Source organism: Phocoena phocoena, chromosome 16, assembly GCF_963924675.1.
Source record: "Phocoena phocoena chromosome 16, mPhoPho1.1, whole genome shotgun sequence".
Taxonomy (NCBI): Eukaryota; Metazoa; Chordata; class Mammalia; order Artiodactyla; family Phocoenidae; genus Phocoena; species Phocoena phocoena.
Genome location: NC_089234.1, coordinates 79,662,512 through 79,676,006, shown reverse-complemented (window position 1 = coordinate 79,676,006; position 13,495 = coordinate 79,662,512). Strand labels below are relative to the sequence as shown.

Sequence of the window (13,495 nt, the reverse complement as noted above, 5' to 3'; positions counted from 1 at the left end):
GGTCATGGCTAAGCAGACAGGAGGCTAAAGAAAGTGGCAGGTGGAAAGGTCTGAGAGCAGCTAGGTGCATGTTGAAGTGTTACCAGGAGGGGTGTCCTGGAAGAGCTTCACAGCCAAAGTGCACCACCTCATCTCCCATGTCTGTGAGCACTGGGTGAGCCAAACATATTTCCAAAGGAGCTAGTTCTAAAAACATAGGATAACGGGTGTCAATGATCTTTGCTGAATGAGACACCATGTCGTCTTTAATATTTTTGTTAATGATTTGAGGGGAAACATATACAGTATGTCAATGACGTGAGATTACTGGTACCTCCTGGAATGCAGAGTTACAATCTAAGGACGTCTCGCCAAACGGCTTTGGCAGACTGAAACTAATACATCGAAAATCAGTAGAGGGCTTCCCTGGTGGCGCAGTGGTTGAGAGTCCGCCTGCCGATGCAGGGGACACGGGTTCGTGCCCCGGTCCGGGAAGATCCCACATGCCGCGGAGCGGCTGGGCCCGTGAGCCATGGCCGCTGAGCCTGTGCTCCACAACGGGAGAGGCCACAGCAGTGAGAGGCCCACGTACCGCAAAAAAAAAAAAAAAAAAGAAAGAAAGAAAGAAAATTAGTAGAAATAAACGGAATGTCCTCCATCTTGGTTCAAAAAACCAGGCACACAGTTCATTAATATATAGTAGCATACCTAACAAATACTGTGGTAACTTCTTTAAACATGAACCCGAACTAGGATAACACTTGAAAACTGAATGTGATCTTGATGCGACCAAAACCAAGGGACAGCAAGCGTCAGAACAGACTTCGTGTTATTCCTTTGGATGCTACGCATAAAGGGTTACTGATAAAACGAAATAAAACTAGATGATTTGGGCAAGTTACACTTTCTCCATTAAAAAATAATAATAATACTGATTTGAACAAGATCATACAGATTGTTAGTTACATGTCAAGAAAGCTACAGGGTTGTAAAATAACTCAAATTATGTTACTGAAGGATGACTAAAAGATCCAGGGACTTTGACTTTGCATAAAAGAAGACTTCAGGGGAGACAATGGTCGTCTTCAACAACTATCTGAAGGGCTGTGGTGGAAATGTGAACTTGATCTTCTCTGTAGTCCCAGAGGGCATCATTATGACCAATGGGAAAAAGCTTCAGGCTATAGCGTTTACTATAACAAAGGTCATTTTAACAACTATGAGTCCAACAGTGAGATGGGCTGCCCTAGGAGGATAAGAGGATAAGGAACGAATTAATGATGACAGGACAGTGGTAACAGGTGCTAATAACCGTAAGTACAAACCACTTAAACCAAAGTCATGGTGAAGAGAAGAAAAGAAATGAGAGAAGATGGGAAGGACAGCCAATCAACTGGGGTAGTTTTTATTGGCTGTGGTTGTGGTGGCTTGTATCTTTATCAAGATAATTGAGTCCTTAGTTATTGACAGAAGGAAAAAGGAAGCACAAAAAAAAGTAAGTTTTTCTCTATGAATTGCTTTAGTTGTACCCCATCAATTTTTTTATATTGTGTTTAAAATTTTCATTCGGGTAAATTGTTTTGTAACTCACCTACTCAGTTTTTATTCCTTACAGCTCTGTTATTAGGTGTATGCGTATTTAGGACTGTTTTGTCTTCTTGATGAATTGACTCTTCAGTCATGATGAAATATCTGTATTTTGGTAATATACCTCGTCTTGAATCTGATATTAATACAGCTATTCTAGTTTTCTCATAATTAGTGTTTGTAAGGGATAAAACTTTCCGTCCTTTTGGGACTTCCCTGGTGGTCCAGTGGTAGAGAATTCACCTTGCGATGCAAAGGATGCGGGTTCGATCCCTGGCTGGGGAACTGAGATCCCACATGCCACAGGGCAACTAAGCCTACTCGCCACAACTGCTGACCTTGAGCACCTCAACTAGAGCCCACGTGCCCTGGAGCCTGCGCGCCACAACTAGAGAGAGAAAACCTGCCTGCCACAACTAGAGAGAAGCCTGCACTCTGCAATGAAGAGCCCACGTGCCCCAACAAAAGATCCCGCATGCTGCAACTAAGAGCCGACGCAGCCAAAAATAAATAAAATTGAATTAAAAAATAATAAATAAATCTTTTTTTTGTTTGTTTTTTGTTTTTGTTTTTTTGTTTTCTGCGGTATGCGGGCCTCTCACTGTTGTGGCCTCTCCCGTTGCGGAGCACAGGCTCCAGACGCGCAGGCTCAGCGGCCATGGCTCACAGGCCCAGCCGCTCCGCGGCATGTGGGATCTTCCCGGACCGGGGCACGAATCCGTGTCCCCTGCATCGGCAGGCGGACTCTCAACCACTGCGCCACCAGGGAAGCCCATAATAATAAATAAATCTTAAAAAAACCCTTTCTATCATTCTACTTTGAATCTATCCATGTCTTTGTATTTAAAACGTATCTCTTGTACACTGCACAGCGTTAGGATTTGCTTTTTTATCAGTTTGATAAATCTCCACCTTTTAATGACAGTGATTAGTCCATTTACATTAACGTGCTTATTTATATGACTGGGTATAAATCAACCATCTTGCAGTTTTTGTAATTCGTCCACTTTTTTTCCTTTGCATTCTTTCCGATATTTGGGCGTGGGGGGAGCGTGCTGAATAACTTTTAGTGATTTGCTATGTATCAGCTTTTAAATCAGTTAGCCATAACTCTGTTTTATTTTTTGCAGTTTCTCTAGGAATTATAATGTGCATTTTTACCCTATCACATGGGTAAAATTCATACTACTCTTCCTGTAACGTAGGACTATTACAATGGTATATTTAATCCTTCATGTCCTTTGTGTTATTCAAGCATTTTACTTTAATGTATATTAACATTTAAACCCCACAATAGTTTGTTATTATTTTGCTTTAAACAATCAATTCCGTAAAGGCTTACAAAGATAAAAAATCTTTGCTTACATATTTACCATTTCTGGCAATCTTCATTCTTTTATGTAGAATCCATTTTCCATCTGCTATCATTTTCTTTCAGCTGAAAGAGTTTCCCTCAATATTTCTTGCAGCGCAGGCTATCTGGTGATTATGTCAACTCTTCTTTATCTGTAAAAACTTAAATTTTGCCTTCATTTTCCTAGATGTAGAATTCTGGGTTGAGTTTTATTTTCCTTCCAGCACTTAAAAAATATCATTGCGCTATTTTCTGGCTTGCATTATTTTTTAATGAGATGTTAGTGATTAACTCACATAGTTGTTTCCCAGTATATTATGTGTTTTTAAATTTTTCTCACAGTCCTCATAAAATGACAATAAAAAAATCTCAGACGCTCTTATAATTATTCTTTACTTTTCAGCAATTTGATGACCGTGCACTTAGGTTTGGTTTTCTTTGTGTTTATCCTGCTTGGGGTGTGCTGAGCTCCTGGGATTTATGAATTGATATTTTTCATCAAATTTTTTAAATGTTTGAATAATAGTTCTTCAATTTTTTCTGCCCCTATTTATTGCTTCTCCTTTTGGGATTCCACTTATACATACGTCAGGATGCTTGATGTTGTCTCACACATCACTGAATCTCTATTTTCTTTAACCTTTTCATTATTTGCACATCAGTTTGAATGGTTTCTATTGCCTTGTCTTCAAGTTCATTGATCCTTTTTTCTCCTGTTAAGCCTATCCTCTAAGTTTTTCATTTCAGACATTGTGTTTTATTCATTCCCGGAATTTCAGTTTTTTTCCTGTCAACTGACAGTCTCAATTAATTCATTCATTATGATAATTTTCCTTTGAATTCCTAAACATATTAATATCTGTTTGAAACTTCTTTTCTGTTAACTCCAACATCTTTGGGTGTGTTTCTATTTTGTTTTGCTTTGCTGGTTATGGTTCACTTTTTTTCCGCTTATTTACATATTTACACACATTTATTACATGCTAGGTATTGTTGATGTTATAGTATTGACAGTCAGGACTGTTTTTTTTCTTCCTTTAGAGAGAGTTACGTTCTGTTAATGAGTCAATTTATTTGCACGTCAGCTTGTCAGCTTGATCCTTTTGAAACTTGCTTTTAATCTTGGTTTGGAAATGTCTACAGTAGCCCTTATTCTAGGGTGAGAATATCTTTACTCCTAAAGCTTGGTCTTTCTGGACCTCAGGTGTATTCCTGGGATGTTCAGCCAGGTCTCTCCACTGGCTAACTGGAATTTCTACATCTCTCAGCACGATATGGCCTCTGTCGTCTCTATTTAGCTCACCTCACCAGTTACTGTTCCCTGTCGGGTCTTGATGATACAGGCTCTTGCTATACAAAAGCAGGTTAATATTCATTCAATCACCCTATACTGATTTCTGTAGCTCCTTATCTGTGGAATTCACTCCTGCCTAGTACTCTGACCCACAAATTCTGATTCTACCTCCCTAGCTAAACAAGACCACTGTGCTCTCTTTGGGCTCTACCTCCCTGCTGCTACAGATAAGAAGGCGCCTCTGGGAAGAAAGCAGGGACAATTGTGGGAGCTCACTTTGTATGCTTCCCCTCTTTCAATGATCAGAGCCTTGCACTGTCTATTGTCCAATATCTGAAAACAGTTGATGAATATGTTTTTTCTAGCTTTATCATTGTTTGTGGCAGGAAGGATATTCCAATACTGGCTACTCCGTCTTGGCCAAAAAAGCAAGTCTCTGAATCCTTTTACGTGTCTTTTGAAACTTAATGCAAACATGAAACCTGTCCCTACACCCAGTTCCACACCATTCATTTTTCCTGGGATCCCATCTCATTATTCACCATGCCTGGTATTTAGTAGGTGATAGCAAGGTGGTTGGCGGAATGATTGAAGGGCTAGCTGGATGAACAAACGAAAGAATTCTTATCCCGATCGCTGTATTACAGGCAACAGACACCCTACTGAGAAGATACACAGCAGATGCAACAGACTCTTGTTACATTACAGGAGGAAGATAAAGAAAAGCAATGCTTAAACTAAGCCTCTCTATAGAACCCATGCGTGAGATGATCGTAATACATCATAGATGAGAAACTGCAACTTGCAAATAAAAAAGTACACGCAGAACTCTTAGGATAACAGTCTATGAACTAGGAGTCAAGATCAGGAAGGGGAGAGCAAGCAGGTTCTTGTAACATAAAGTGAAATAGTGAAGAACTGACCCCAGGTCTTAGGATTCCATTCATCTTTCTCCAAGACCTCATTGCTTTGGGTCTTAGCTGAAAGCACTCTTTTTTAAACATTTCAGGGATCTCTTTGCTCATTCTGTAATATAAAACTCTTATTCCCTCTGGGAAAGATGTACAGAAATACACAGGTGAAACACAAGCAGCGAGTAATTCAGATCGCGAACTGTGGGGCACCCAGAGTGAGTAACGAACTACCACTGCGTTCTAACTGAGCCACCTACTGGGACCCCCGGACGTTAGACTCCAGGGGTGGGGGAGGTCTCATCCCACCCCAATGGCACAATAAACAGCACTGGTTTACTGCTAGCTAATAATATGATTTGGGAAGCAACGCTCTTCCAGTGAAAGAAGTAATAGATCTCACAAAGGAGAAGCATAAAGGGGGACCTTCACCTCAAATAGATTAGCAAAACTTTAAATGACATGCCTCGAGGTTTTTTTTCCCTCCTTCCTTTTTCTCCATCCAGGTCAATCATTTTATCGTATTGTTTGTTTCTTTTACATCAAACTGGAAGGAGTGTGTGTGTATTTATGAGTACATGAGATGATGCAGAATGTGGATTTCTACCATCTGAAGGAAATAAGTTAGCACCATCCTTTGTGAGAAGCAGGGGCTCATTTCTACACTGGTAAGAGGACCACTGAGGACGGGGTTTGCTGTGAAGGACTGCTAGGCTTGGTAGAGACACTGTAACTGCCTGAGGTTTTTAATAAATATTCAGTTCAGGTAGGTCTCAGTGCCTTTTCTTAGGAACAAAAGATTCATAGCTGGGTTCACATTGTAAAAGAATATGAAAATAACGAAACCCAGTCATGTCTGCAAAGGTGCTCATTTTGCTGTTCGCATGCAAATCAGGCCCATATCCTTCTCAGAGAGCCTCCCTGGGTTTAGAGCACATTCCCTCCAAAGGGAAGACCAGAGGTCTGCTGCCCCTACACTGTGACCTTTCCCGGATGGCTGTCTCTGGAGTTTCCATGGAACCGAACTCTTGGCATCTTTCATGTTGCTGTGTTCTCATGGCCTAAGTCAGTGGGACATAGAAGGCATTCAATAACCACTTTTTTTTTTTAACATTTTTATTGGGGTATAATTGCTTTACAATGGTGTGTTAGTTTCTGCTTTATAACAAAGAGAATCAGTTATACATATTAACCATTTTTAAAATGAATTTTGAGGGACTTCCCTGGTGGTCCAGTGGTTAAGAATCTGCCTTCCAACGCAGGGGACGTGGGTTCGATCCCTGGTCAGGGAAGTAAGATCCCACATGTCATGGGGGCAACTCAGCCCACGCACCGCAACTAGAGAGCCCGTGCGCCACAACTAGAGAGAAGCCTGTATGCCACAACGAAGAGCCTGTGCGCCACAACAAAGATCCCGTGTCTTGCAACTAAGACCTGACTCAGCCAAATAAATGAATAAATGTTTAAAATGAATTTTAAGAGTATCTTGGAGTCTCTTCATCCTAATAGATAAGCGTGCCTCGTGAAAGCTGTGAATTGAACTGACAGTGTGTCTAGTAGATCCCAGATACTTTGCACACAGGATATGCATCAATTTCCAGAGTGCAGCCGTTGCGGCTGTGCAAGGTAACCCTCTCCTGGCTACCTGACCCTTTCCTCCTCCCTTTCCCTGTTGCCAAAGGGGCAAGACTTCCCCCATTTAAGAACCATTGGGCATCCTTACCAGTGACTGGCCAGGCCTGGCTTATTTATTCATACTAAATTCCAAAAAGGAATGAAGTCCATTCAAAAAGGCAGACACAGAGGCTTCCCTGCTGGAGCAGTGGTTAAGAATCCACCTGCCAATGCAGGGGACACGGGTTTGAGCCCTGGTCCGGGAAGATCCCACATGCCACGGAGCAACTAAGCCTGTGTGCCACAACTACTGAGCCTGCGCTCTAGAGCCCACGAGCCACAACTACTGAAGCCCGCACGCCTAGAGCCCGTGCTCCGCAACGAGAAGCCACCATGATGAGAAGCCCACGCACCGCAACGAAGAGTAGCCCCACATCACCGCAACTAGAGAAAGCCCGCGCGCAGCAAGGGAGACCCAACACAGCCAAAAGTAATAAATAAATAAATAATAAATATATAAAATAAATAAATAATAAAAAGGCATACACAGTACAAAAGCAAATGATAAAATTTAAGTGGCAATGGGGACAGGAAAAATATAATGAAGCCAGAAGGATGTCAAGAGACCTTCACTTCATTCTATGATGTCCTATATATTTGCTAAAGGTGGGCCACTGATTTCACTCAGGCTTTCTAGCAAGCACTGTAGAAAGATAACTTGAGTTTCTCGTGTCCTTAAGACCAAAACAATATAATTGCTTAGAAGGATCATAGCTATTTCTGGCTAAGACACCAGAGAGATGACATCCCCAGGACCTTCCTAAGAGAGAACATTGTACAGTATGGAGACCACCATCCTTCTCGGCATTGCATGGCAGGTACAGTCACGATGTTCCAGAGCTGTTCTAATATGGCCAAAGTACAATTAAAAAAATTTCTATAGGTGGCCAAAATAATTCAGCTTTAGGTATGTGGTTCTCCAGAGGTCTGGTGTCACCCAAGGGTAGACGGTGGGGATGCAGGAGGACTGGGACAACTTCACACCTTTCAGGAAATCCTTAATATGGACCATTTCTCTCCACCTAGTTTTTTATTGTTGTTGTTGTTGTTTTTTAATTTTTTGGCCGCGCTGTGCGGCGGGATCTTAGTTCCCAGACCAGGGATCGAACCTGTGCCCCCTGCAATGGAAGCACGGAGTCTTAAGCACTGGACCGCCGGGAAGGTCCAATCTCCAGCTAGTTTTGACAGTTACTGTGCATTGAGGGGCAGTGAATTGCAACGTCCTCTCTGACGAGCACAGGAGTGTAGCTATTCTGCGCGGCTGGTTAGCATAGGCACGCCTGCTTCAGTGGTCTACCAAGCTGGAGGTAGAGGTGACGTTCTCCTGGGAAAGCTGGGAAGCCAAAGGAGAACGTCTGTGTGATGTTAGAAACGGAGGGCGGGCTAGCAAACAAAAGTCGGGGAGGTGCCCTCCTGGCTGGGAAGCCTGGGCCAGGATCCTTGAAGGGGGGAGGGGAGGCTCAGGGCAGTCCGGCTGGAGTGGGAAGTTGAGTCCTATGGAGACATTTGAACTTCATTCTCTAGGTGACAGGTAGGTCACAGGGGTTTTTAAATCCCAAGGAAATAGGAAGAAAGTTGCACTTAAGAAACCTTCCCCTACAGCCTTGGGGGAGTAAAGTGGAGATGGGGCAATCAGCCATCCACAGTCCCATTTCAGGTGAAAAGTGCTGGGGACTGAAACCAGGGTCCAGGCTGTTTACCAAGAGGTCGGAGGAAATGATGGAGAGGGGGAGCCATTATGAGACGGGGACTTCAAAGGGATGCATTAAAAATGGTCCCCTGAAGCAGCAAGGCTGCGCTCAAAGAATGTCAGCTTGTTTACAACCTTCCAGCAAGAGGAGGCACATTAAAGCCCAAATGCACAACATATTTTAAAGACTGGGCCTCCCAGCCCTAAAGTTTTCCTCCTTATCTGATGTGCGTTGTCCCAAAGACTCTGGCAACTGGATTCCACAGAAAACCCCAAATATCATCAACATTGTTATGTTTAGTTTTATCCACTAATAATAGTTTAAAACAACTGTACTAGAGACTTATTTGAGCTGAGTTTTCAAATGGCCACAGCCTTCATCAGCCCAACGTGCCAGGCTGGTGTTTTCCGTATGCCAAGCAATGAGGTCACCAGGAGGGGCTGACAGAGAGCAGTTTAGATTGTCCTGCAAGTGCAACCAGTCCCTGCTCATGGAGTGGAAGAGAAGTAGGCGTAGATACGGTTAAGCCAATGCTTTTCAAGCTTCAGGTGGGATTTACAGACACACACTTTGGGATGTGTGTTGGACTATTATTAAATAAAATGTATTTCCTTCTGAGGCCACAGGGCCACAAAAGGAGGAGGCCATCAGTTAGTCATTGCTAAGTACAAAATAGTCCACTTCCCTGAACACTGGGACCTCACACAGCCCAGCATGCGTTGCATGTTGGAAACACAAGATGTGAGAGGCTTAGCCCTGCGAGTGCTTGTTGGAGATGCATTCTTAGTGCCCCTTATAATACCGTAATACACGTAATACATGTCATAACGAGGACTTCCAGAACATTTTTCTTCAGGCTGGAACTCTATCGTTACTTCTTGCTAGTTGGTTAGATCAAGGGCCATTTTGTGACCAAATGAAATAATGTCAGAGAAAGCTGTTTAAAAATTTTTGAAGGATTGACATTTCTAGAAGGTCACGGTGGAATTTTTTCCCCAAAATTTCTCCTGCAGCTTCAATGTCATGGAGATGGCTTTCTCAGCCCTTCCTCCACCCCATGCTAGTTCTCTGGGACGGAATCTTAGAACATGAGGCTACAGGAACATGCAGGTCATCTATCCCCAGCGACCTGCCCTGGGAGATGACCCTGTATCTGCTAGACATCACCAGATTTAATTTCTGGAAAGAAATACTTATTATAACAAGAGTCTGTTTATATGTAAATCTGTCCCATTACACTTCCTACTTGCTAGTTGCTAAACATCCATTTGATAATCACCCCCTTTAAATTAATCTAACCTTAAAGATGGAGAAATGGCCACAGAGCAGAACTAAAACAAGGAACAGGGTTGGCCTGTCGAGACAATGATGAGTGTAGTTTTTTATTCTTTTACTGGACAATTTCTCCCCAGTCCCAATTTCCATTCCTTCGGCCACATTCGACCCGAGTGTCTTTTAAGTGTCACACTGAGAACCTAGGAGAAGTGTATTTGCTCAGTGTGCAGTGGAAGAAAAGTATGTTAAAGTAGTTTACAGCATGTTTGATTTTGTGGGGATAGCAGAGGTTTTTTATTACAACAATTTTCTCTCCCAAGGACCCTCAATTTGCTTTAAGATCTGTTCATAGGAATACAACTTCTTTCATGACCTGTTTGGCAGGATAGATTTTGAATGTGGTCTAACAGTTTTTCTCAGAGAATTTTTATTTCAATACATCATCTTTTTATGGGATACATACCAACTTAAAAAGTGACTTCTCTGATAGCATCTCACTGATTGCACACATCAACCTGGTTATCCAGACGTAATTTTTTCTACTAAAAATAAGGACACTGAGTCTTAAAAGCAACTTGTCCAGTAGAAGGGTCTGGTCTTTTGAATTTAAAAATCAGTATTTTCCCCTTATCACACAGTGTCTCATGAGCCTTGACCAATTACAAACAAAAGTTCCCTGAATTTACTTTTTTCTACCAGCCCACAGGAGAAAATGAAATAAACAAAATCACACAGTGCACAGGGAGACTTACACTGGGCAGGTATGAAGCATAAGAAAAGTGGAAATATACATAATAATGATACCTGTGAATGACATGCTTCCCTCCACGCCTGGTCCATTTCCGTGAGAAAACCAATGCACTCAACCTTACTGAGTTGGCCCCTTTCTGACTAATATTTAATTCAAAGTTGTATTATCTGGCTTTTCTCCCACAAACTCTTTTTTTTGAGTGTGGAAAGTTAAAGTATGCAGACTCTGTTAACGTTCACCAGGAAAGCCCCTCTCCTTTCCCAGACTTGCTATCTGGACAAGCAGGGCTTTGTCTTGTTTACTAACATGTCACACAATTTGAGGAATTCTGAGTGGAGAACCTATTATTTCCTGGGTGAAGTTTGGAACCTAGGGACCTAACAGCTTCCTCAAGCTGGGTAGACAAAAGAAGTAAAGACTTGCTAATGACCTAGATGTTGCCGTAGAGAAGACAGAATTCTAGCTAGTTCCAAGATTAGTGAGAGCTATGGCTCTACGTGGATTAGCCAGTTAGGATAAGCGTTTGGGTTGGATTTTAGATAAGATTAGGTTACCCAGATGTTTTTAAAATGTCCCCGCAGGCTGGCGATTATGGGGTGTTAGCCTAACTATGAAAGGGCTGATAACATTTCCACAGACAGGAATATATATCTCATTTTTTTTGGATATTCTCCAGACCCAATGGTAATGTGGGGATACATCCTGATAACTAACTATGCCTTTGCTTTCCATGTTCCTTCTGCAGGAGCCATCCAGCTTTCACACTTGCTAAGGCAGTTGGCAGTTCAAGAAACTGAGCTGCTAAAAGAGGCGATGCCATATTAACACTTCGCCGCATATTCAGGTAAAAGTTTTATTTTTGAATTTCAACAACCAAAAAATGGTTACTCGCTCTCTTTTCCCCATATTGTCTCCTTATTTATCTTTCCTTTCTTCCTTCCTTCGTTCTTTCCTTCCTTCCCTCCTCCCTCCTCCCTCCAAGGCAGAGGGATTTACTACAAAGGTCATGGACTTTGGAGTCAGCCACATCTAGGCGTTTACCCCTCCGCCACCACTGGTGACTCTGTGGCCTTGGGCGACTTACTAAACCTCATTCACCCAATTATGTCATGTCTAAAAGAGAGATAATAATACCTACTTGCTGTATAGACTGCTTACGAAGAATATTCTGATAATATATGCAAAGGGCTTACTATGGTACCTGGCACATAACTGGTGCTCAAGAAACTTCAGACTGTCTCTCCTTCCTCCCTCAACCAACCTCTACCTGGCATCCCTCCATGAGCCCGTCAGTGCACGGGGAGACAGGCAGGAGGCCCAGCCTTCGAGGGTCTCACAGCCTGTTAGAACCTGGCTTAGTCAATTTTTCATAGCCTGTAGGAATAAAAAACTGAATGTACAAACTGTGCGAGAACACTGAAAGTAAACTGGCTTTGGTTGTCAAGTGATTACTTGTTTTGTTATCAACAAACACAGACTGACTGCCCACATGCTCAGCATCTCGTCCTGATGGCAAAGATTCACAATCTACACATACAAACACCTGAGAGCAAACGTCGTTTTCACCACTGCCCCTCTGTGTTAAATAAAAGGACAGAGTAATCTGCATTGGTTATGTTTTCTTGTTTGAACTAGGATATGAACAAAAACTGGAAATATTTGATCACATGGGAACGTAGAAAATATATACAAATGCAGTATCATTCATTGCGAGGAAATAGTGAGAAATGAATAAATCAGCAGAGAAAAATGTAGTTCCACAAATAATAGAAGAGGTAAATGTCCACATAACATAATGCATTTCTGATATCGTTTTTCTTGAGTGTTCCAAAATCCCACTTTATCAAATGACTCTTAAATATATATTTATTATATGTAATACAATAAATAAATATGTGATATATATGTCTGTGTATATAAATACACATAATTTCCTAAGATCTCCCCTAAGATGATTTTTGGAAAACAGATCTTACTGTGATAAAACGTAGCAGTCCTATACTAACAGGGATATTGAAGGCTGCAGGCATATCCACACACATAAATAAATTTCATTTCAGCAGCCTCGAAACTTTCCACGCACGTGACGCAGCCTCAGATGTCAGACTCCGCTTCATCGTCCCATGAGAAAATATTGTTTCACTGCAGCTCAAGCCATTTGCCCAGGGAGGCCTGCAGTCGAATTCCCACACTGTTCTAGAAGTTACATTTTCTGACCCCATCGTAATCATCACCTCCTCCGCACCCAGGCCACAGACCCTTGAAATTCTTTCTCCGGGCCCCCGCTGGGGCTCAAGATATATTTCCCAGCTTTTCTGAATGTACTCCCCTCTCTTCTAGGCGCTCGGCTGGAAGGATGACCCCTCCTGTTGCCCAGTGGGTCTGCAGTGCTCCCCAGTGGGACGGACTGCTTTGAACACGCCTCCCAGGAGTACTTCCAGCTGATGCTTTCAGGGGACACACTGGACCTGCCCCACCCTCTCTTGCTGACATCCTCTACAGCCCCTCTAGGTTACGTCCAGTCCTTCCGTGGAGATGCTGGCTCTGGCTCACTGTCACTCTGCAACGTACCTCCTGCCATCACTCTTGGGACTTCAGTATCCACCGAGATGCTCCTTCCGACATCCTGACCTGACGTCCACCCTCCGATGATCTCACCTTCCACCCGACCGTAACCCTGGACCCGGATTACCCCAAAGTGCTTCCCCTCTGTAAGTATCTGCTCCAAACCTCGTCATCTCCAGCAACCATTTCCTTTCCGCTTTCAACTTCAACCATCCTGGTACCCTCCCCAGATCCAGGAAGTCCTCTCCCCAGGTGGTATTTCCACCTCTCTCACACCCTCCCCGCCCTTCTTTCTCAGCTTACATTCCACGGCCAGGCATCAAAATCACTATCACACCCTTGTCCTTGCCTTCACGACATTCATCTGGCTCAACCCCAGCCTTGATTAACTCCACCTCTGCCCTTCACACCTGC

General features: G+C 42.9%; 1 protein-coding gene across 1 annotated transcript in view; it reads right to left on the bottom strand.

The window, feature by feature from the left end:
- PCNX2 (pecanex 2) overlaps window positions 1–13,495 on the bottom strand; it is a 274,609-nt gene that overhangs the window by 34,098 nt on the left and 227,016 nt on the right. The window lies entirely within an intron of this gene.